Genomic DNA, 22,920 nt, shown 5'->3' with positions numbered 1-22,920 from the left:
TTACTAATTCGGTATTGTGTGTGAACGCAGCATAAGTTAATGCAACTCAAATGCGATTAACTTGTGAACGGAGGACTGTTTTTTGTTGTTGTTGCAATTTGTAACTGACAACGAAAATGTAATCGTGTTTGGGTCGAAAGTTTATCGACTATATGTAACCTCTGAAATAAGGGTCGACATAACAAAGAACTTCATAAAGTTGAACAAATGAACACATATTTAATTTGATACCATTTGATTAAAAGTAAATTTTAATATACAATAAGGGGAAGACGATTTGATAATCTAAAAGACCAATTTGTAGGATAAAGCAAAACATGTAATTCACATAGTTTTAATTCACACAGTTAAGTATCTGGCGGCTGGTTTCTTTAGCGATGTTTTGCCTGCAGATAATTTTTCATACCTGTCAATTATTTGGGTTGTCAAATTAAGTTAAAAGGGGGCTGATTATCATTGATACAACACATTTTAACTACAACTTGATGTATCTCCTAACTGGAATACAATTTAAAGAAGTTCATAAAATTAGATATAAAATAAAATAAAACTCATGTTTAAAACAAAATTACTAAATTAACAATTGGAATGCAAAACTAAGAGAATAAAGAAGGGCAACAAATGAACAAAACAAACACGGCAACAAATAAAACCCCAAACAACAAACAAAAGACAGATAGCACTGGAAACTAAATATTAATGAGAAACATGGATCCCGAAAAACTGGGGCTACGTCAGAGGGTGAACAGAACTTGCTTCTTGCTAGACACTCGCCGTGAAAACAATTTGATGTAGACTAGCTTTTGCTTTTGAAATTTCCTACATGAGGCGTTTGCCTTTATGTATTTACAGCCCCGTAAAAAAAGAGGTAAATGTTCCCGAGACAATATACCTTAGGTTAAATCAGGGACTTTCATACTAACGGGACTAGTCTTTATGATTTTAACTGATTATTAAGCCGCCTGTTAAAACTACCAACCAACAATAAAGTTAGTTTCGTATCTCTGATATACGATGCCAGTAGTTATTTGCGTATTTCACAGTATATTGTAAATATATAAATATTATTAGTTGTTAATACAAAATCTGATTAAAAGTCATTTACGATGACAAAAATATAAGATTTTGAAAGAATGATGAATTATTAAACTTAGACGTATCGTTTTAGTATAGAAAGTCCCTGGTTAAATGAAACCAATTTTTGGACATTTCAAGTAAATTTATATTCATACATTGTATTATATAAAGATTTGGCAAGTTTTTCCAGAAAAAAATATGAAAAAAGACGAATTTTGAGAGAAACCTGGTGCCATCTCATACTTAAAGAATAGCATTTATCATAAAGTGGAAGACCTACCATTTTTTTTTTAATACACCATCAGCCAGGTTATTTATTTTCAAACTAACCCAGAACAAACCATTTTTTTTTTGTTATTATCAAGGCTTAGTTATTTATTTTCAAAATACTCCTGCTCCCCTCCTCCCCTTTGAAGAAAGCATGGCAATCCCTTGTGTGATTTAAACAGTTCCTTTAATAAACAGTCGACTCTCGTTATCTCGAAGTCAGTCGGACCAGAGAATTATTTCGAGATACACGTAGTTCGACTCAAACGAAAACCAGATGTTTGAAAGACCAAGAGACGCAACTTTTGCTTAGCTTTAGGTTGGTAAAGCTTAAATAAATCTTGATTAATATGGGAAGGGGATCGATATTCTGGTATTAGATCGATGGTCTTTCATTATTAAAACAAAATTATTTTTACTTATTCAATTGTTTCAGTTACAATTTTTTCCTATGGCCTTTATCCGAGAGAGTAATTTCCAATCGATCTTAGAGTTATTTAGGTCGTTAAAAGTTGCCAAAAATGTTTATTCTCGATACAAGAGATTATAGAAAATTTAGATTTCTCTTCATTTTGTTTCATCTCACTCTTTCTTTTCAATAGAAAATACAACAAGATAAAAGACGCCGATTGAGTAGTTTTTAGTTTATCATCAACAGAAGTCTTAATCCCCACTTTATACACACCAAGCTCATTAGGGTAAATCATGATTAAGGTTTATAAAATTGAGAATGGAAATGGGGAATGTTCCAAAGAGACAACAACCCGACCATAGAATAAAAAAACAGCAGAAGGTCACCAACAGGTCTTCAATGTAGCGAGAAATTCCCGCAACCGTTATGACCCCTTCTGTAGCCATTTCTGTACACACTAAAACTACAGATATAATGAATAATGGATATATGCCATTTTGTACATATACCCAGAGGAAACAGAAAAATAAAAAAAGAGTACTTTAAGGCAAATAAACCAAGATTTTTATAGAAAATCCACAGCCTTAAAAATAGAGATTTGTGTTATAAAATTTGAAACATAGATTACTCCCTTGCTTTTCGATGATGTGCTAGTGTTTATCTTTTACAAAAAGTTCTAATCAACCTGTTTATTCCAAAATACCTCGTGATGAGTCACTGAAGTTGAGTGCACCCTAAAAGGTGTACTTGATTTGGTCCCTATTATTATTTGTTTTAACCAACAACTACATTAATAAACTTGTTTTAATGAAATTAATGCTAGCACTGCATGCAGTAGTCCTATACATATCAGTCATCAAATTGTCAAATATGATAAAACAAGGATAAAGGCTGTGGATTTTCTATAAATTCCCATATGTTTAGCATTGCATCAACACAAGGGTACATTATCCTTAATTGTTTTGTAAACATTTTAAATACTTTGTCATGAACATTAACAATGTATCACAAATAATGCTAATCATTTATGAAAATTCTATAAAAGATAATCTAAAGTAAACAGTCGTGGAAATAGAATGTCATAAATCAATTACAGTGGTCAGTGACTGGAAATTTAATTACACGTGTATTGTCAGATTAACTCTTCAATCCATTTAAATCCCGGAGGTCATGTTTTGACATATTTGTATTAGTTCGAGATAAATAATGAATTTTGAATGCTTTTGTTAACCTTGGGACTGTAAATTTAGTTCGACTCAACCGAAATTTCGACTCATCCAATTTCGACTAAACTGCAAACTATATGGGTAAAAAAATCAAAATTATGTATCTGCTCTATGGGTTTTCTTAGAAGTTATTAACAACGATTTAAACAAAAATAATATTCATTTGACCAAATAGGTCAAATTTTCAAAAATGTCCATCCAGGTAAATTCAAATGTTTCCATCAAAATAGACACGATACACCCCTCAATTAAAGAATCGAATAAGCTCTCCATCAGGATATTTATACTTAATCATTAAATATCCATCAAGGAATTTATACTATTAAAACATGCTTTAAAAAATTGGTTTCTCTTCGCTTCCGTAAAACGTATCATTTAATTTATTATATGATATTTTTTTTGTTTTCTGAATACCCCTTCATAATCGATTCGACTAGCCTAGGATGCATAATATGTGACAAACTGGCCGATCGAAAGTGTCAGAGGTCACACTGTGTAATTTAAGGCAATTCGAAATGCACGTACCAATGGGACAGGGCAATTGCTGAACTAGGTGTCTTTTTCATATATATATTCCTTTCTTTTTATATTTCATTTCATGTTCAATAGTCTTAGTCTACATAAAGGTTACTATTATCTGTTTAAGTAATCAGTAAACAATTATGGTCATCATACCGCTTGACTGTGGTTGACAATGTCTTTGATACGGAAGGTTTCCTTTAGCTGTTATTCCTATTTGATTCAAATTAAATGTTTTCCCAAATATGATTCCTATTGTATTGAACATATATCAATTATGATACTCATTACAAATGCGAGCGGGTGGATCCAGCCATATTTAAAGGGGATTCCTAAACCATGATAAAATGGGGGTTCCAATCCTGTTCCAACCCTCGGACCTTCCCATTCCTAATCCTCCACTGACGGGGACAGGATTCTTAAATCGAGGCTTGGGAATCAGTGAAAGTAAAGTGTGAGGAAATTGAGACTTGCGGGAACCAGGTGACGAGGGTAGTAAAATAGAAAAATTCTAAAATTCTACGATTCACAAAAAAAGTAAGGGGATGGAAGTGAAAACCCAATTTGCACCACTCAATTAAAAGCGACGGGTGCTACAAATGTAGATGTATTGTACTTGTATCAATTATGCTTAAAAATACGAGCAGGTGGATCCAGTCATTTTTTAAGGGGGTTCCGAAACAAGGAGAAAGTGTGGGGTCAAATCCTTGAAACGAGGCTTTAGAATGGGCGGGAGTTACGTTAGAGGGAATTCGGAGTCGTCGGGCACCAGGTGACGAGGGTAGTAAAATAGAAAAAAATATATGCTTCGCACAAAAAAGTAAGGGGTATGGAAGTAAAAACCCTATGTTCACCCCTCGACTACAGGGGGAACAAGATGAAGTGGGTAGGAAACAAGAGATAATGTATGCCTCACTGACAAAAAAAAGTAAGGGAGAGAGAAGTGGGAATGTCAAATGTTCACTCCATCATTAACAGGTATCATTTTGGTAGTAGTAATTTTAACTCAAAACCAAACATCAAACAAACTATTATTGAGTAAATTGCATGATTGAAGACTTCAGCTGTATACAATTATATAGAAACTTCGGTGTATTGTTTATAAATAAGTATCTGTTGGTGTAAGCTCTCTCTCGATTTTTAGAAATTTAGGATTTTTGGATTTTATTTCTTGGATAAAAAAAAAAGTCACTTCCAATTTTTATAAACTTCACATTTTTCGTCTGGATCATTTATTGGACTTTCTACGTATTTGACATATACATGTAGCTCAGTATCCTTTTAACCTTACTAGCAGATGCCGATTCCAACCATATGCCCCATACATATTAATTGATCGTTCAAAAAAGGGGATTCAAAAAAGAATGTTTCAACCCCCTATCCACCCTCCAAAACCGATCGGGCTCCCCATGATCCGTTCTGGAATCGGAGCCTGGGAATGATTGGGAGTTCGGTTGGAGGGAATTGAGAGACAGACGGGAACCAGGTAACGAGGGTAGTAAAAAAGGGATAATTTATGCTTCACCAAAAAAAAATTATGAAGGGGGAGAGATGTTGAAATAACCCAATGTTTACCCCGTCATACAGTCAATTAAGGGAGCGAGAACCAGATGGAGAGAACAAGGGATAATGTATGCTTCAGTGATAAAAAAAAAGTTGTAAGGAGGAGGGAAGCGAAATTCATTCCATGGTCACCCCAAATTTAGGAGGTACGAAACACTACATGATTTATATGTCAAAAAACAGTTATTTCCAACTTTCATATGGATGATTTCAGAGGATTTGCTGCTCCAGGCAATTGTTTTTTTTTTCTTTAGTAGTATAGATCTAATGTCATATTAATTAACACAACATTGGGATCGACAGAAGGAAACTCTCTTTCGATTTGAAAAAGATTGTGTTCCCTGTGAAAAAGAAAAGGTTAAAAAAAGTACAAAACGGTACGTTCGTACGTCATATCACAAATATTTTTTACTTTGTATGATTTCAGAGGAGTTCAATGAAATCCGCCTCTTCCTCTATTTCAATTAACACTTCTCGCTTTTTTGAACGTTTCTTCGTGTCAACCGTTATTATTAGAAAATTAACACATGACATGGGTAAAATCTCTTTGTTCTTATTGTGCTATAATCTGGATAATGCTCAGCAAAGATGTGCATTATTTTGAAGAGAAACAAATTTAAAAAATCGTTATTTGAAACTATATTGCACATTTCGGACAAATTAATCAGAATGTATACACAATTCAAGTCAATACGGTGTATGACCACTTTTTGCTGGGATCTTACATGTAGTTATTGGTCAGAATTTCGTTTTATCATGGACCATAGAAGAGTTATTACAAGAGACCTTTTACAAGCAGAATAATTAACACGGTCTTAATAGTTATCAAAATAGTTAAAACAGAACATCGAATATAAAGTAACGAGTTGAAAAATTACTAAAACTATGGCTGCATGATTATAACATCCAATAAGCCGACACAACAGCTAGCGATATCAAAGCAGGGGTCTTCCTGCTGACATGATATATCTAGTTGGCTACAGTCGATAGAGTGCATTTCTGTCTAATCAAAATTTTGTAAACGTTGTGTGGCGTTTGTTGTTGTTTTCTAAACGCTACAAAAGTAGAAACAGATACATCGTTTAATCAGTGGTTATTGACCCTGTTTGAACTTTCAATAATGCATGCACATATGTTATTGATAAACAGACTTTTTTTTACAAACGAGACACAAATACATCGGTTAATCAGGTTGAAGATAGAAACAAATTTAGAGTTTGTACTAACAAACGATGAAAGACTAACTATAGACGCATTTCTAGCGAGTGCATAGTTTGTCAAAGTTTATGTTAGAAACAAATGATCAAAACATGTGCGCGCTTAGCCGTTTGCATGTTTGTGTTAGAAAGAAATGCACCCTTAGTCATTCACACGTGTAAATAAATCGTACTTCAAAATTGTTCAAACATTGTACCAGGTTAATCGTGTCTTCACGCACCACTACAGACTCCCAGGTCAAACCTTGAAAAAGAAATTAAACGAATAGCTGAATTTATTTGAGTTCACACAAACTGACATCCGATTCTGGTTATGATGCATGTATTTAACACAGATAGCATTCGGACCATAACAGTTTTCAATTAGTTCAAAAATAGCATTTCAGTCATTGATACGGTGAACGAATTTTAACAAAGAATGAACTTTACAACTTTATATTCATTTAATTTCCGATTTATCATAATAAATGTATCATATCAAATACATTAATGAGATTCAACTTTGTGAACTACTGTTGTAAACTGTTACGCTTCGCATGCTTTGTTGTGTAGAGATGTGCATCATAAATTTAAAAGAGGGACGAAAGATACCAGAGGGACAGTCAAACTCATAAATGGAAAATAAACTGATAAGACAAATTAAAACAAAATTTAATAGCTTTTTTTTACTTTTATATCATCTTCTATATTACACTTAGTTTAAATCACATTTTCTAAATAATCTTGAAAGAAATAATTTACATTTGCATTTTCTTTTTAAAACAAGTGATTTCCTTAAGGAACGCTTAAATAAGAATCAAACAATTTGTGTAAAAAAAAACTACTCCCCCTTCTGCCTTCCTAAACAAATATGTTTTGGAAGTTTGGGGTAACTGTTTATTTTTTATTGAGAAGAATTGTGTATTTGGTTGGAGGGTGTATGTTAAGAATTGGCATATAAAAATATATACAAATATGTTTGTCTTATAAATTTGTACGACCTAAGTCATTGATTATTCTCCTGGTATTCACTGAACCTTTCATGAAACTAGAGGGTGTATTTTCTCACAAACAATACATACTGAAACTAAGAACATATGACAAGAACACTATGTTCTACGGTAGCCACTTTATACAAGTAGTCGTCAGAAGCTACCAAGTGCTTGCCTCTATAAGAAATATCAAGGTATGTGACTGTCAATTACCGCCACCATAAAGGTTTGTTTCATTTTTCTACTTTTCGAGAGGTCCAATTAGGGGGTTGCTCTTTATCAAATGAATCGGACAAACTTCTAAGCACAAACGCAAAACAAAGTATCAAACTCAAAATTACAAATTCACATCTGTTCTTGATAACTAATTATTTCTCTTAAAAAATCTAAAAATTACCAAATAGCATTAAACGAAAAGGGCGAACGATTATTATACAATACATATGGTCAAAAGACAAAAGAACTAAATATAAACAATAATCTGCAACAAATGCAGAAAACTTCAGATTAATTTGAATTCTTGTCTACAAGGAAATGTATATTAAAACTATATATAATATATAATTTTGCTTATAAATACACATCACCAAGCCTTAAATAGATCACCTTTATCTGCAAACCAAGGATTTGTACTATACAAATCTTTGTGGAAACCTAACAAAATTGACAAATTAAAACTAAACCCGTGCTTTAAAGTTATTTGATATGCTATCCTTAGATGAGGAAAGATGATTTTCGTAATTCGTGTGTTTTGCTTATAAATTTCTTAACCTGATCATCAACAAGTTACAAAATGCTAAAGTGTTCATTTTTGGGTTCAATTTTCAAAAATGCAAACACTAATTATTAATTTGGGCGAAAGCTTTCGATAAAAAAAAAATCACGTAATAAAACCAATCGTCAACAAACGAGTACTTTATGGACAATTATGTTTATTCATAGATATGTAGATGTATTTAAGGATCATCCTTTTTAAAACTTATTAATGTCACATTATCAGACACTAATCGTTAAAGAATTTATGTGGGAGTATTTTTTTCTGGGGTAAACATTCTTCAGGTACATGCAAAAACACAATTTTTATAAGATAGATACGACAAGCCACGAAATTTCCACGGATGTCTAAAATTGGCTACTTACATATTTATCTAGTAAATTATTGAAAAAACACTATGACATGGCCTTTTTTTTAATTATAAAGAAAATGGTATTTTTGAATTTAGGCATAGTGAATGTGTACTTGGTGGTAACTTTAAATTATCATAGGCAATCATTTATACTGTTCCATATTGATATTATTAGGTCCTTACACTTTTCTGTTGAAATACCTATTGGTTTTCTTATGATTATTATTTTTTCTTCTTTTGCCACATTTTCTGTAATGGTGTTTTTTGTTTCGCAAGATGTCACTTAGTTTTTCTGTATATGATATCGAACAGTTATTGCAATTTTGAAACTAATCCTGTTAAGCCAAACAGTTTTTATTGTAAGAGTTGTCTCCCCAAACACTGATTTCTTGTCTGTCGTTCTCCTTCGCAACCGTTAAAGATTAAGACAAAATTATTTCACCAATTTGCTCATTATATCCTCAGCATCATAAAATTATTTTTGACCGAAGCGGTCAGGAGACTCCATATGGAATTTATTTCCCTTTTTGTATTTTTTAATAAGAAAAATTTAGTTGTAAACAAAAGGTGATAGAAACCTAGTGTCTTTTGAATTGAAGTTCATGGTCCAAGAGAAAGAAAATAAGGTCAAGGTCAAAGGTCAAGATCATGTTCTAAAGTTTGATTTTGGGTTATTTTCAATTCTTTCCAGAAACCGTATAAGATATCGACAAATGATTTTGACTGCATTGTTAGTTGCGTCATGTCGTAACACATACATTTTAGTTGAAAGGATGCGTAGACATTGAATTATTTTTAGAATTATGCGTATTGTAATAAAACTCATTACCCATGTATAATAAAGATATAGGATCTTTTTATTTGATTTCTTTGGTTTATGGCCTTGAAATTGATGTCAATGTCATAGGTCAGTTTGACGTTTTAGATATTTTTAGTCTTTGCTTTTACTTATTATGCATGCGAGCATGCATGATAAAGCTGTGGTACTTTGTGTATCAAGTTGCAAGCCATTTAACCTTAAAAAGGAACCGGAAGTGACCTTTTAAACCGGAAGTAGCAATTTTGTACTTTACAATGTAAAAGTATATCAAATCATATATTTTTGGAATTAATATCAAGTTTCAAATGAAACCGATTGTGACATTTTTCAAACCGGAGGTAACAAATTATCTTCCTTTTTTATAAAATAAAAAATGTAAAGAAACTACATATATATTTTTTTGGAATCAGCTCACAGTAAGATGCCATTTGACTCTTGAAATAACATTTTAAAGTCGATTTTAATATTTTCATGTCAAAATACATGTGTTTATATAGAACGACCTTCAAATGTTCCCTGAACAATTTGTTTTTAATTTTAAATAAAATTAAATTTAATTTGTTAATACGTTTTCTCTTGATGAATTGGATTTTGAATTAATGAAACTTTATATATAACACACAACGCATTATTCAGTATACGGATTCTCTATCAACCAATATAGCTTAAGGAGGTTCGCGGGTATAAGATTTTTAGAAAAAAATTAAACATTAATTTTTCATTACAGATTTTATTTATTACCTTAAGTAGTTGTTACTTTATCATGTGGTACAAAAATCATTCCAAAAAATCAATTCGTGTTGTCCCCAGCGGACTTTTAAAATGTAGATATCACTTTAAAAGCTCCAAATTATCTCCCTTTGGTGCAAAAATGCCATTTTTAACTCATCGGTGACCTATATTTTTTATTGCTGTTTTCGAATAAGCTATACATAAACTAAATAATTGTGAAATTTTAGCGATTTCTGTAATTTAGTTCTTTTTTAATTTCGATATTACTGCTATTTCTCCTATTAGTTCAACAGAAAAAAAGGACATTACCAAAATTGTATGCTTCTTTCGAAAGCAGATTGTGAGCGTAAATGAACGGTGACCCCATTTTTTTATTTCATTATTCTATTAAGTATAAGATAAAGTTCATTTATAGAAAAATATAGAGAATTGTTCCGAAAAAATTTGGCGGGAAAGGGATATCCAAATTGGCATAGAGGGGGATATGAGACATGTTCATCAGCAGTTGTAAAAAACAAATAAATTCGTTTGAAATGATGACAAAAAAGTTAGAGCATGTGAAAAATACACTGGCTACCAACCAATCAAATTCAGATTTCTTGTATAAGGGTAATATAATAATATAAGTATCTAGTACATGCTGAAACAAACCACTTGGCATATTTTTTGTTAGAACAAAGAAACTAATATCTTTAATTTAATTGGGCATAGTGCGACTGTACAGAATTTGGTGGTGAATTTGCATTATTGTAGGCAATAATTTATTTTATTCCATACTGTTATTTTTATTACATTTTCTCTTAATGGATTTGTGATTTTGGATAAAATAAACATAAACACCTGTGGAACAGTTATATTCACTGATCTGAACGTCACATTGATAGACAATCGGTTTTGGTAAATATTTGACATCAAATACATTGTTTTCTCTTGGAAAAATGGGGGGAAAACACAAAGTCGGCCTCAGTATATATCTGGGTTTTTTCAAGTTAAATAAATCGCATATTTACCAAATGACAGTTATTATATAAATTAAAAAAATATTGTACTTTATTGGCGATATTACTCTCTAACAATTTAAAATATTTTAATACAAATTTCAAATGAATTAAGGGTACTACATACAAACAGCTCGTAGGTACCTTTCAAGAAATGTGATCTAAATTTGATGTTATAAAGATAGTATAATGTTAGTTAGTTATAGAAAGCTTCATTTCAATGTTTAACTGTTATTTCGAAGTATTTAAAAAGAAAAGAATTAACACTTTACCTTGGCCGCCAACTGCGTTATTGTTTGAAGTGAACAATACTTGAATCTACCATAATAATGGAAGTAGTCTACGTTGTAGTAAAATTGAAGTAAGAAATAATAAAAACTGCAAACTAAATGGATAAAATATAGAGCAGATATATCTGCTCTAATGTATCTGCTCTATAGGTTTTCTTCAAAGCAATCGAAGTTCTTTCATAACCAATGTACCGTATCAAATACTTAAAATGAGATTCAATATTGTATTCAACTACTGCTGTGAACTGTTACGCTTCGTATGCTTGGTAGATAAAAGATGTACATCATAATTTTCAGTTAAAAGACATTATTATTCAAACAAAATTTAAAAAAGTTTAAATTAGATTTTTTAAAACATTTTGAAAGAAACAATTTACATGTTTATTTTCAATTTAAAACAATTGATTTTCTTTAAAAAAAAACTTCAGAATCAAACAATTTTTGTGAAGAAAAAGGCCACCCCTACTCCCCCTTCCCACCTCCCTAAACAGATATGTTTTGGAGGTTTGGGGTACTTTTGTTTTTTGATAGGAATTGTGTATATATTTAGTTGGAGGGAGTTATGTCTAAAATTGGCATATAAAACGACACCTGTCCTTTCAATTTTAAAACCGGTGATTACCGTGATCAGTAATACTATAAAAGACCGGCGTTCTCAAACAAATAAACACAAATATTCTTTGTCTAATAGATTAGTACGACCTGTATGTATTATTCTCCTGGTATTCGCTGTACCTTTCATGATAAAAACTGAAACCAGAGGGTGTATTTTCTCAGAACCAATACATGCTAAAACTAAGAAAATATGTCAATAGCACTTTGTTCTATGGTAGAAACTTGATATATGTTGTGGTCAGAAGCTACCAAGTGTTTGCATCAACTAGAAATATCAAGGTTTGTGATTGTCAATTATTGAATTAAGCATGTTTGTCTGTATTCAGGGTAAATTTTGAGGTGAACATTTTTAGCCAAAAGGTCCACATGAACCTTAATACTATATTTGTTTTTATGGTTTTCAGCTAAATTTGAATATCGAACTGACTGCTAGCAGCCGGTTGGATATTGAATATCGAATATCGAATAACGAACCGGCTGATAACTTCACATCCATCAAATATTGGTTGTTTCACTATTTTTGTGAAAATTTACTTTTGGTGATATATATAAGAAATGTGATATACTTTTACAGACGGTAAGATTGAACAAAACGTTACATAAATTAAAAAATCGTCCAATTCACTCAATTTATATGTTCACATGATAATAAAGTTTGATGTCAAATATAAGCTGATACATCACTCTTTTATCTGATATTAATTGTTTGATGATATCTTCATTCTGGAATTTTATATAAGCGTTCCAGTGTTTGAAAATAAAAAAGAAAAAAATTCCGAAAGTCCCACTTTAACGCGATTTTACAAAAAAAAAAGCTTAAATGAAAGTATAATATTTACTCTGTCTTCATGTTGATTTTCAGCCGTGAGGTATATCGGTCCATTAAACTTTTAGATTAAACGACTTTTCCCGATTTGTCACTCCATTAACTTGGAGAAAAGTTATATTAACTGCGCTGAACGTCACTTTGATATAACAAATGGTTTTGGTAAAATGAATATTCGGCATTTTAAAAAATACATTGTTTTCTCTTATGAAATGGGGGGAAAAACATTACCGTTGGTTTCAGTAAATATCAGTATATCAGTATTTTTTGTAACGTCAATTAAACCACGCACTTACCATAAAGACATTAATTATATAGATTTAAAAAAAATATTGTACTTTATTGGCGCTGTTTTATCTCCAACACATTAATGAATTTGAATACAAATTTCAAATGAATTAAATGAGCGACATACAAACAGTTCTTAGTTATCTTTCAGTGAATGTAATTTTAATTTGATGTTTTAAAGTTAGTATAAAGTTAGTTAGTTAAATGAAGCTTCAATTAGATAATGTTTAAACTGCTATTTGGAAGGTTTTGTAAATAAAAGGGTTAACACTTTACCTTGGCTGCCAACTGCATTATTGTTTGAAGTGAACAATATTTAATTCTAACATTCAGTGCTCTACAGATTTTCAAATTGATCATAATTAATGTACCGTATCAAATATGGTTGAATGAGATTCAAAACAAAATTTAAAAGCTTTCTCTGAACTAACTTTATCACAACAAGTTTCAATTACATTTTCTAGAGGGGGCTTGTAAGAGTTATTTCATTCCACCATGTTTTTAATCCGGGTAACTGTTTTTCGCTAGAGAATATTGGTTGTGAATAGTGTGAAAGCGTTGATTTTGATATTATTTTTTTCTTTAGGGAACAGTCATTATTACTCAGCTGAGGGGGTTGATAAAAGAGTGATGTATCAGCTTATATTTTAGGGGGGTCATTGCCAAAAATGTCATACCACTGGGGTGGGGGGGGGGGGTTACCATCAAAAAATATTTTAACTAGGGGGGGGGGGGTCACACAATAAAGATTTTATGTCTTACTAGTATATAAATTGTTGACAAAATTGAAATGAGTGTGCGATCTGTGAAAAAATGTCTGTTTATTCAATCTTTGATAGTGTAAACTGTAAAGCACCAGCAGGATATGCCTAATTTCTCAAGGGCAGTGCACATCTGATCACTCCTTTGATACGGTGCTTTTTGTCCGCAATTTGCTTTTTGTCCGCTTTTACTTTTTGTCCGATAATTTTGCTTTTTGTCCGACACTTTTGCTTTTTGTCCGTTGCTTTTTGTCCGTTTCGCTTTTTGTCCGATAATTTTGACTTTTGTCCGACACTTTTGCTTTTTGTCCGTTGCTTTTTGTCCGTTTTGCTTTTTGTCCGATAATTTTGCTTTTTGTCCGACCCTTTTGCTCTTTGTCCGTTGCTTTTTGTCCGTTTTGCCTTTTTAGCTCACCTGGACCAGAGGGTTAAGGGAGCTTTTCTCATCACTTGGCATTCGTCGTCTACGTTAACTTTTAAAAAAATCTGAAACTAATGACAATATTAAAGCAAATATGGCCACAATCATCCTTAGGGTATCTAGTTTCAAAAAAGTATCCGATGACCACGTTCAATAATCAAGATGGCCGCCATGTCTAAAAATAGAACATTGTGGTAAAATGTAGATTTTGGCTTATATCTTGAAACTAAAGATTTAGAGCCTGGGATAAGAATTATTCATAATGTCAAGATCTATCTTCCCGAGATTTTTCAGTTACACTAGACAACTTGTTTTGGGGTTGCTGCCCCTGATATTTTAATTTTAAGGCATTTTTAAGTTTAAATTTGATTGGAGTTTTGTTTAAAAGTCGTTAAACCACTTGACTAATAGTTATCAAAGGTACTAGGATTATAATTTAGTACGCCAGACGCGCGTTTCGTCTACACAACACTCACCAGTGACGCTCATATCAAAATATTTATAAAGCCAAACATGTACGAAGTTGAAGTGCATTGAGGATCCAAAATTGGGATAAGAATTGTTCATAATGTCAAGATCTATTTGCCCGAGATTTTTCAGTTGCATCAGACAACGCGTTTTGGGGTTGCTGCCCTGATATTTTAATTTTAGGGTAACTTAGCATTTTTAAGTTTAAATTTGATTGGAGTTTTGTTTAAAAGTCGTTAAACCACTTGACTAATAGTTATCAAAGGTACCAGGATTATAATTTAGTACGCCAGACACGCGTTTCGTCTACATAAGACTCATCAGTGACGCTCATATCAAAATATTTATAAAGCCAAAAAAGTACGAAGTTGAAGAGCATTCAGGATCAAAAATTCCAAAAAGTTGTTTAACTTGTTAAAAGTTGACTAACTTGTTTACCTAAAAGCTACTTATTGTAAATACACAATTTTTATGTGATGTTTGATAATAATACAATGATTAAATTTGTTGCTATTAGATAATAAAGCATGGATTTCTGGGGAAAACATTTATAACAGCCTAATTAAAAGTTTTGTCTTGGCTGATAGAAGAAATTGCATGATGAAAACTGAAACGCATGATGAAAAACGCACAAACGCTTAAAGATGTTTATTCAGAACAATAACTTATATCCAAAAAAAACCTCAGAAATATAGGAACTACCACCAATGAAGGTTCTAAAAAACTATAGGTGATACTTATAATGCTTAAAGCAATGCTCTGTTTATCTTTTTTTTTTTTTCGTTAAGACTTGAAATTGAACAAAAAATAATGGAATTATCCTTTAACGAAAACATCTCTTGAAAAGCCATTCGTTAATGGCTAAATGCTATTTATTTCTGAAATCGGCTTTTGGTACACATAAGATATTTTGTTGGTTAACAGATATTTTTTTACGCCGGACAGCGATTAAAACCTCACCAAGGAAACTTAATTTTATTTCGCTGTTCTGAGTGTTCAAGATGTTACATGCAGCTAAAATATTGGTAAAATAATTAAAAAAAATACTGGTCTGTATAAAATGTACGCAAAAGTAGAAGAAAGAAAGCAACTTGAATGCACTCCTGGCCTCAGATAAGTACATTAAACAAATGACAGCTAACACGAAATGAGTGACAATAAAAGCGCTATTCCAACACTTGCTTCATCAAAAACAAAATCTATATTCAAGACGATAATCTATGAAAAAAAGAATGAATATGAAAATTTTCAATTCAAACAATAGATCGATATCAATCAAATGAGTTTCATTATCATTTATCGGCTACCATATGAAACATCTAATGTCGAATTATCAACATTCAGTCCTATTAAACAAAGAATATTTATGTCATGTTGTGTAACGAAATCTCTACAGCACATGTTGTGACAACACTAGATGTTTAATAGGATCCCGCGAAAAGTCTGACTTGGGTCCACGAAGGTAGCAAATTGTCTGTGTGACCATCGCTGACGGCTTTTGGTACACATAAGATATTTTGTTGATTAACAGATTTTTTTTACGCCGGACAGCCATTAAAACACCAAGGAAAGGTTGCCATGCTCTTTGTTAATTTTCATGAAACTGATACAACCCCAAAGGTTTTACTATGAACACCAATGGATACTCGTGTCAATTTGAAAGCCACGCGGAATCAAATTCGAAGATGTTAAAGACAAATGCATCAATCCTGCTGGGCGTTTGTTGCTTTATATCGCCCTTGACATGGCTTTTCATTAAAAGGTCTACCGTAGAGGGTAAATATACAATCTATAAGAAATTGCATCCTTGGAAAAGCCACCTTAAATTACGCCCCAAATTCTTTGTCACTAGTTATTAGAAAGACCTGGCATATAGTCTGCTGTTCATTGAAGGTTCTTTACAACTAGGGCGGGACGTTCGAACTCGATTTGCGTCCGTTCAAATAACACTGTACTTCACATCTGTTCATAAAATCTATCAGGCGAAAAGTATACGATATTAGAACAGTAACTTTTAACCAACTATGCATAGTTCTAATAATAATAAACAAGAGTCTCTATGTGCATATTCAACAAAGGACACTCTCCAAAATTGTACACAAGAATATAATTCATGACACATTCTGTTTTGTTGATCTTGTATTGCTGATTATTTGCTGTTTAGATTCCTTCTATCTTGTTTAGTTTTGCTCAAAACAAAAAAGAGGATAAAAAAAATTCCTCATTTAAGGGCAATTAGGCTACTTTTATAAAGATTTTCAATCTACTTAACTTTGACGACAACATTTGACTTGTTAGTAGATCTTGACTTGCTGGTCATTTTTGTGATTTAAAGTGTATCTTTTTCTACTATAATTTTCTATAATATATGACAAAACTAATAAAGATAGGGGAACATCTTCTTTAAAAAGGGGCAAAATATACTAGAGGGGCAGTCAAACTCATAAATGGAAAATAAACTGACAACGCCATGGCTAAAAATGAAACGGTCAAACAGACAAACAGACAAACAATAGTACACATGACACAACATAGAAAAAAACCCAACACGAACCCCACCGAAAACTAGGGGTGATCTCAGTTGCTCCGGAAGGGTAAGCAGATCCTGCTCCGGATCCACATGTGTTACCCGTCGTGTTACTTCTGAGATAACAAATCCGGTTTATAGTCCAATTCGGTAGGTCACATTTATGAAAGGGAATGAGATTGTAGTTACGACGTACGGAACATATCCGATATCATTTGTGAAACGGTTATCCATAACGGTCAACCAACTTGTGGTGGCGTTCGTAAAATTTACGAAGATATGATTTCATCTTCACCATTTGGGACTCTCGATTTTATAGCTTCCTTGTGAGAAACCACCTTCTATCAAGAAAATCATGGTATGAAATGCAAGCACGGGAATATCGTATCAATTGGGAGATAAATACACCGTATGCTGGAATGTTGCTACTTAGAAGTGGAAAGTTCACAATTGGAAAGCTGAAATCATCTCTTTTGTCGTAAAGTTTTATTTTCAATCGACCCTCATTGTCAATTTGTAGATGTAAGTCAAGATTTGAGACCGGCTTTACTGTATCTGTTGTATCCTTATCTCTAGTTCAATGGGATAGATGCGTTCGACATAGCCACCAAATTTTGAATTAATTTATAAAGCGGAAAGTAGAGTTAAAGGATATTGCTAAGTTCTTATCTTTCTTCCTAAGAAGTTCCTGTATGAAGTCAGCCTATTAATAATAAAGAAACAGTTCTGCAAGAAAAGGGGCACAATTCGTTCCCATTGGAATGTCGCCAGTCTGTTGAAAAACACGTCATCCGAACGTAACAAATACGTTGTCAATCAAGAAATCAAGCATCTTGATAATGTCAGTTTCCAAAAAACATTTGTTTAAATCAGAGTAATCATTTACAAAGTAGGATTTATCCCGGCCTTCCTAAGACAAGATACTTGTATCTTCGTTGGCTATTCTTTTTTATGAAACTAAGCACCAACTCTTTCAATTTGTCTTTTAGTTTGGAATGTGGAATACTTGTATAAAGTGTAGAAAGTCAAATGTTTTAATACTATTACAAGATGAAAGAGAGTTAGATTGTATGTACTCTAAAAGATCTTTGGAATTTTTAAGTATCCACATCTGATTAACGCCACCTTTAGTATAGGCAGTTTCACAATAACTTTGAAGCCCGTCTTTGTTTGCTGATAAAATAGATGATAATAATTTAGAAAGAGGTTTCGTGGAGCACTTGAAAGGACAGCAATATACCGTAGTTTGTAAGGACGCTTATACAGTTTATGTATCCAATACAGTGATGGAAGATCCAGTTCATCGTCTTTGGTTGAAATTCTAAAGGAACATAGAACTGAACTATGATTTACAAGAATTTCCTCTTTGGTAAGTGTCGTGAGGGTATATGTTGGGTTTCCAAGTGAATTGTCAATACCTTTATACATCAAGCAGTTAATGTAATGAGTTTTACACACAAAAACAATGTTGTTTGGGGCTTCATCTGCGGGGACAACATATTTGTCATGCAGGTAGGATAAGTGTTTTGCAACATTAGGGTCTTTAAAGATTGACGTAGCATGGGCATTGATAGACCCATTCAGTTTCTTAATTCTGATTTGTAAAAACGACCTCACTGCCTTAATCCATTCGGAACGAGTGTCTACGTCTTCCTTCTCACGCTTAGCCCATTGCCTGGCATAATCCTCGACTGAATCCATCAAAATTTAAAAGTTGTATTTCCAATTGATGGATTTCGGCTCACGATATTTTGGACCTTTTGGTGGTATGGAAGTTTAGATTAAAAATGAACGAATTTTTGCATTTAAGTACTCTGTAACCCCTCTAATGTTCACTGCAGGACATATATTTTATAACCATTTTATTCCTCCACTAGTGTATAAAGGATGCAATAAGGTGAGGTTAGGTAAAAATTAAGAAAGAAAGAAATATTATAAGCTGGTAGAGTATCAATTAAGGATAAAGATAAGCTAAACATTTTAATAGGTCATGGACCTCCTGTTCAAGATATTTGAGATTAAAAATATGACGGGAAAAGGCTGACTCGAACTTTTACCTTATATTTGCATTGGTATTATTTGGGTCTCAAAACAAAAGAAAGAAAATCAAAAATCTTCTAAAATTTTGGTAAATGACCTTTTCATGAGCTATTTTAAAGTCTTATATGCAAAAATAAATGGGTTTTATGGGGCAAAATATTTTACATTGTATTTTATGGAAAAACACTAAGGAGTCCGAACATTTGACACAAATTCCAAAACATCACCTAAGTACATCCTTAAGTTTTCTGTATTTAGAGGCTAACGAGTACCAGCAGTCCATTGTATTATTCAAAATAAGCTATTTCTTATTGTTCACGCGTATTTTGGCATATAAGTCCTCCGTAATCCCTCTAATGGTCAATGCGGAATATACTGTTTGTAACCATTTTATTCCTCTTTGTATAGCTATATGTTATAAACCTCTTGTTTCTTTGTTGGTACGCTTTTGATTGACGTATAAGGTAGCAATACAATAATCTTTCGAATGAGGTATAAGGTTTATATGTTATTAGGGGCTGAAAGGTCGCAGTAGTCCATTCCATTATTCAAAATATCCATTTCATTATTCAAAATTGGCTATTTCTTAATCTTCACGCGTATTTTGGCACTTAAGTCCTCTCCTAATAAAAAGTCCACCTTCTAATGGTCATTGCGCCACAATCGACATGTTATATCTGTGATCAGAGGACTAAGAATAGCAAAGATCTTGAAAAATAAAAAAGACAATGTTTAGTATTCTAATATTTATTTATGTTTTGGTATTCAGGTGGCCCATACATTAAACCAAGGAATTTCTGTTAAAAATAGTTAGGAAAACCAACAAGTTCATCCTTCGAAACTAAATAAATAAATTAAGATCATTATATCACATAGTGTTTTGATTTTTTTCTTACAAAATTATACATTAACACATGACATGGGTAAAATCTCTTTGTTTTTACTGTGCTATAATCTGGATAATGCACAGCAAATGTGTGCATTAACTACCTCAGATATACTACACAGTTCAAATCTATTTTTACCTTTAGGGGCGGTTCCTAGATTTTGAAAGGGGCGCTATTCTATCAAATTAAAAAAATTATCACCGCGTGTAGCGAGACTAAAAACAATATTGACGATTTTAAGGCAAAACACGATACTTTGTCCAATCCTAGGGTGAACGACATGTTCGTCCCCACCCCGAATCCGCCATCTGCCTTGAAATTACGACACAGTTGAACTTTGTACAAACATCGTAGTTTCAAAATAGGAAAAAAGAAAGGTTTCTCATTCTTTTTTTTACATCTTAGCTTGAACATAAAATGTTTTATTATATTTTGCGTACAACATAAATCTTAAATCAGTGTTTTAAAGTCAGAAAGATAGTTTAAACATTTTTTGGTAATTTCCGCCAAAAAAGAAATGTATCTAAGAATATCCGAAAAAAAGAAATCTGATTTGGATTAGTTTTAGACTCAATGGAATTTATAACGACTTTTTGAATATCTATTCCCCATATTTTTGGATCGAATTTAAAGGGGATCATATTTAAGTTTGTTTGAAAACAGGGAGATTAGCTGGAGATCAATCAGACTTCATTTAGATGGACGTGTCTTAAAAACTAATACAGTAGATACAAAGAAATTTGGGGAAGGGGGAGTAAAACATTGGAAAGAGAAACGTATTTTCCGTTTATTCAACATTAAAAATTTAGGTAATATAACTAACATCTTCCTCGGTTTATCTTTCTCTATTAAAGCATATCATTGATGGAAAGAAATTCAAAAGCAATTAATCTAAACACAATAACCCTTCCGGTTATGATTTTTTTTTCATACAACGATTTGAAAGTACTCAATTTTTCAAAGTCTTAAACGTCACTTATTAAATAAAAATGGGAATAGATTTAACAGAAACATTAAAAAAAAATCTACCATTAAATCGCAATTTTACAATAAGTCTAAACCCCAAAAAAAATTATCAATTTGAAACTTACCAATGAAAGTCGTATTTCCCCCTTTCTTTACCCTACAATAAACTTTCCTAGGATCCGTGGATTGCGGAACATCGTCCACATCTAAAACGTTCACGTAAATTAATGACGTCATGTGTTAAAACAGTTATTGGCCAATCAAATCGGTATATAGAATTTAATCTGCACGCGCTCAGGATGACCCTTTAACCCGAACTTCTACGTCGTTCGGGTTAATAAGGGTCACCTGAGCTGTGCAGATTAAATTCTATATACCGACTTGCTTGGTCAATAACTATAACTTAATTTGAAAATTTGTTAGATTATACGAAAATGAAGAATTATGAAATACGGGATATAGTGTCACAGTCAAAAAATATTATTCTATTTCATTATTCACTTTGATTTTCAACTTGAATACTGAGATATAAGCTATTTCATTATTCATTATTTATCACGTAACGTTGAATAGTGAATAATGAACTTTTTCATTATTCATAATTTAATTTTGAATAATGCAAAATTAATAATGGACTTACTTAAGCGCGAAATTTGTATAGATTATACGGGGGAAACAGCATTCTGTGATCAGAAGCTAATCTAAATTATAGAATATAAAATTGAAAACAAAATTCAAGAAGATAGCTTTAAAAAAATGCTTTGAGAATATCAATGGATACAATAGGGTCACCGTGCGTTTTTTCCTTCTAAATTTTAAACTGTTAATATTTATCAATTCAATTCTAAAAAAAATGTTCTTTTAAATGAAAATTACCATTAGTAATCTGCATTTCTGTAAATGATTAAAATTAGACCTAAAGATAGCAAAAGTTCATGCAGATTCTTTCATAAAATGCACTATCTCCCTTAAAAATGCCAACTTAAAAACATTAAAAATCAAACAAATAAAATCTACACTTGTAAAAATGTTAATATTTATCAATTCAATTCTAAAAAAAATGTTCTTTTAAATGAAAATTCACATTAGTAATCTGCATTTCTGTAAATGATTAAAATTAGACCTAAGGTTTTTTTTGTATTACAATCCATGAATGCGCAAGACACTACATTTAAAGGACAATAACTTCAATTTAAGTAGTCGCCGTCATATTTTCTTTGTTGAAGACTTAAGATATAAGGCAAAGAAACGCCCCCCCCCCCCTTCCCAAAAAAAAATAAATATGGTCAAAATCATCATCAATGAACATTATCTGTAATAAGGAGTCGATTAACGATTTCGATCATGTTGTCTCATTTGTAGAACTGGTCTTGCTGGTCACTATAAAGTTTTTCGGTATCTATTATAATTTTCAAGATAGTAGGCAAAAAAGATTGTCATTTTAGGGCAATTAATCCTTTATTAAAATGGGAAATGAGTCCATGGTGTACAGATAATGCACCCACTTGATATAACTTCAGAAAGGGACATAGCTTGATAACGACAAAAGTGACACTACCCACATTTGTACTTGATCTAACTTCTGTTGTAATAAGCATTGTGTAGAAGTTTCATAAAATGTGCTTGAGGCCGTTTGTTTTCTCTTTTGAATTGTTTTACATTGTCATATCGAGACCCTTTAAAGCTGACTTTGCGTTATGGGTTTTGCTCATTGTTAAAGGCCGTACGGTGACCTATTGTAGTGAATTTCTGTGTCATTCAGTCTCATGTGGAGAGGTGTCTCATTGGCAATCATATCACATCTTCTTTTTTATATAAAGTTAAGAAACACAAACGTCAATATTTTCCCCATTTATATAGGGCATAAGAGGAAAAGTGAGGCCACCAAAATTCATACTTGAC

General features: G+C 32.2%; 1 protein-coding gene across 2 annotated transcripts in view; it reads right to left on the bottom strand.

The window, feature by feature from the left end:
- The window catches only part of LOC143071121 (uncharacterized), a 72,222-nt gene extending 65,699 nt beyond the window's left edge, over positions 1–6,523 (bottom strand). Inside the window, exon 1 of one of the 2 annotated variants that reach the window (XM_076245246.1) lies at positions 6,455–6,523. The gene's annotated coding sequence lies outside the window, so the exon portion shown is untranslated. The remainder of the gene's footprint in view (positions 1–6,454) is intronic. The other variant, XM_076245236.1, reaches the window with a different exon arrangement.
- Positions 6,524–22,920: the final 16,397 nt, after the last annotated feature.

This window comes from Mytilus galloprovincialis, chromosome 1 (assembly GCF_965363235.1).
Source record: "Mytilus galloprovincialis chromosome 1, xbMytGall1.hap1.1, whole genome shotgun sequence".
NCBI lineage: Eukaryota > Metazoa > Mollusca > Bivalvia > Mytilida > Mytilidae > Mytilus > Mytilus galloprovincialis.
The sequence above is the reverse complement of the archived record's forward strand: the minus strand, read 5'-3'. Positions and strand labels throughout refer to the sequence as shown.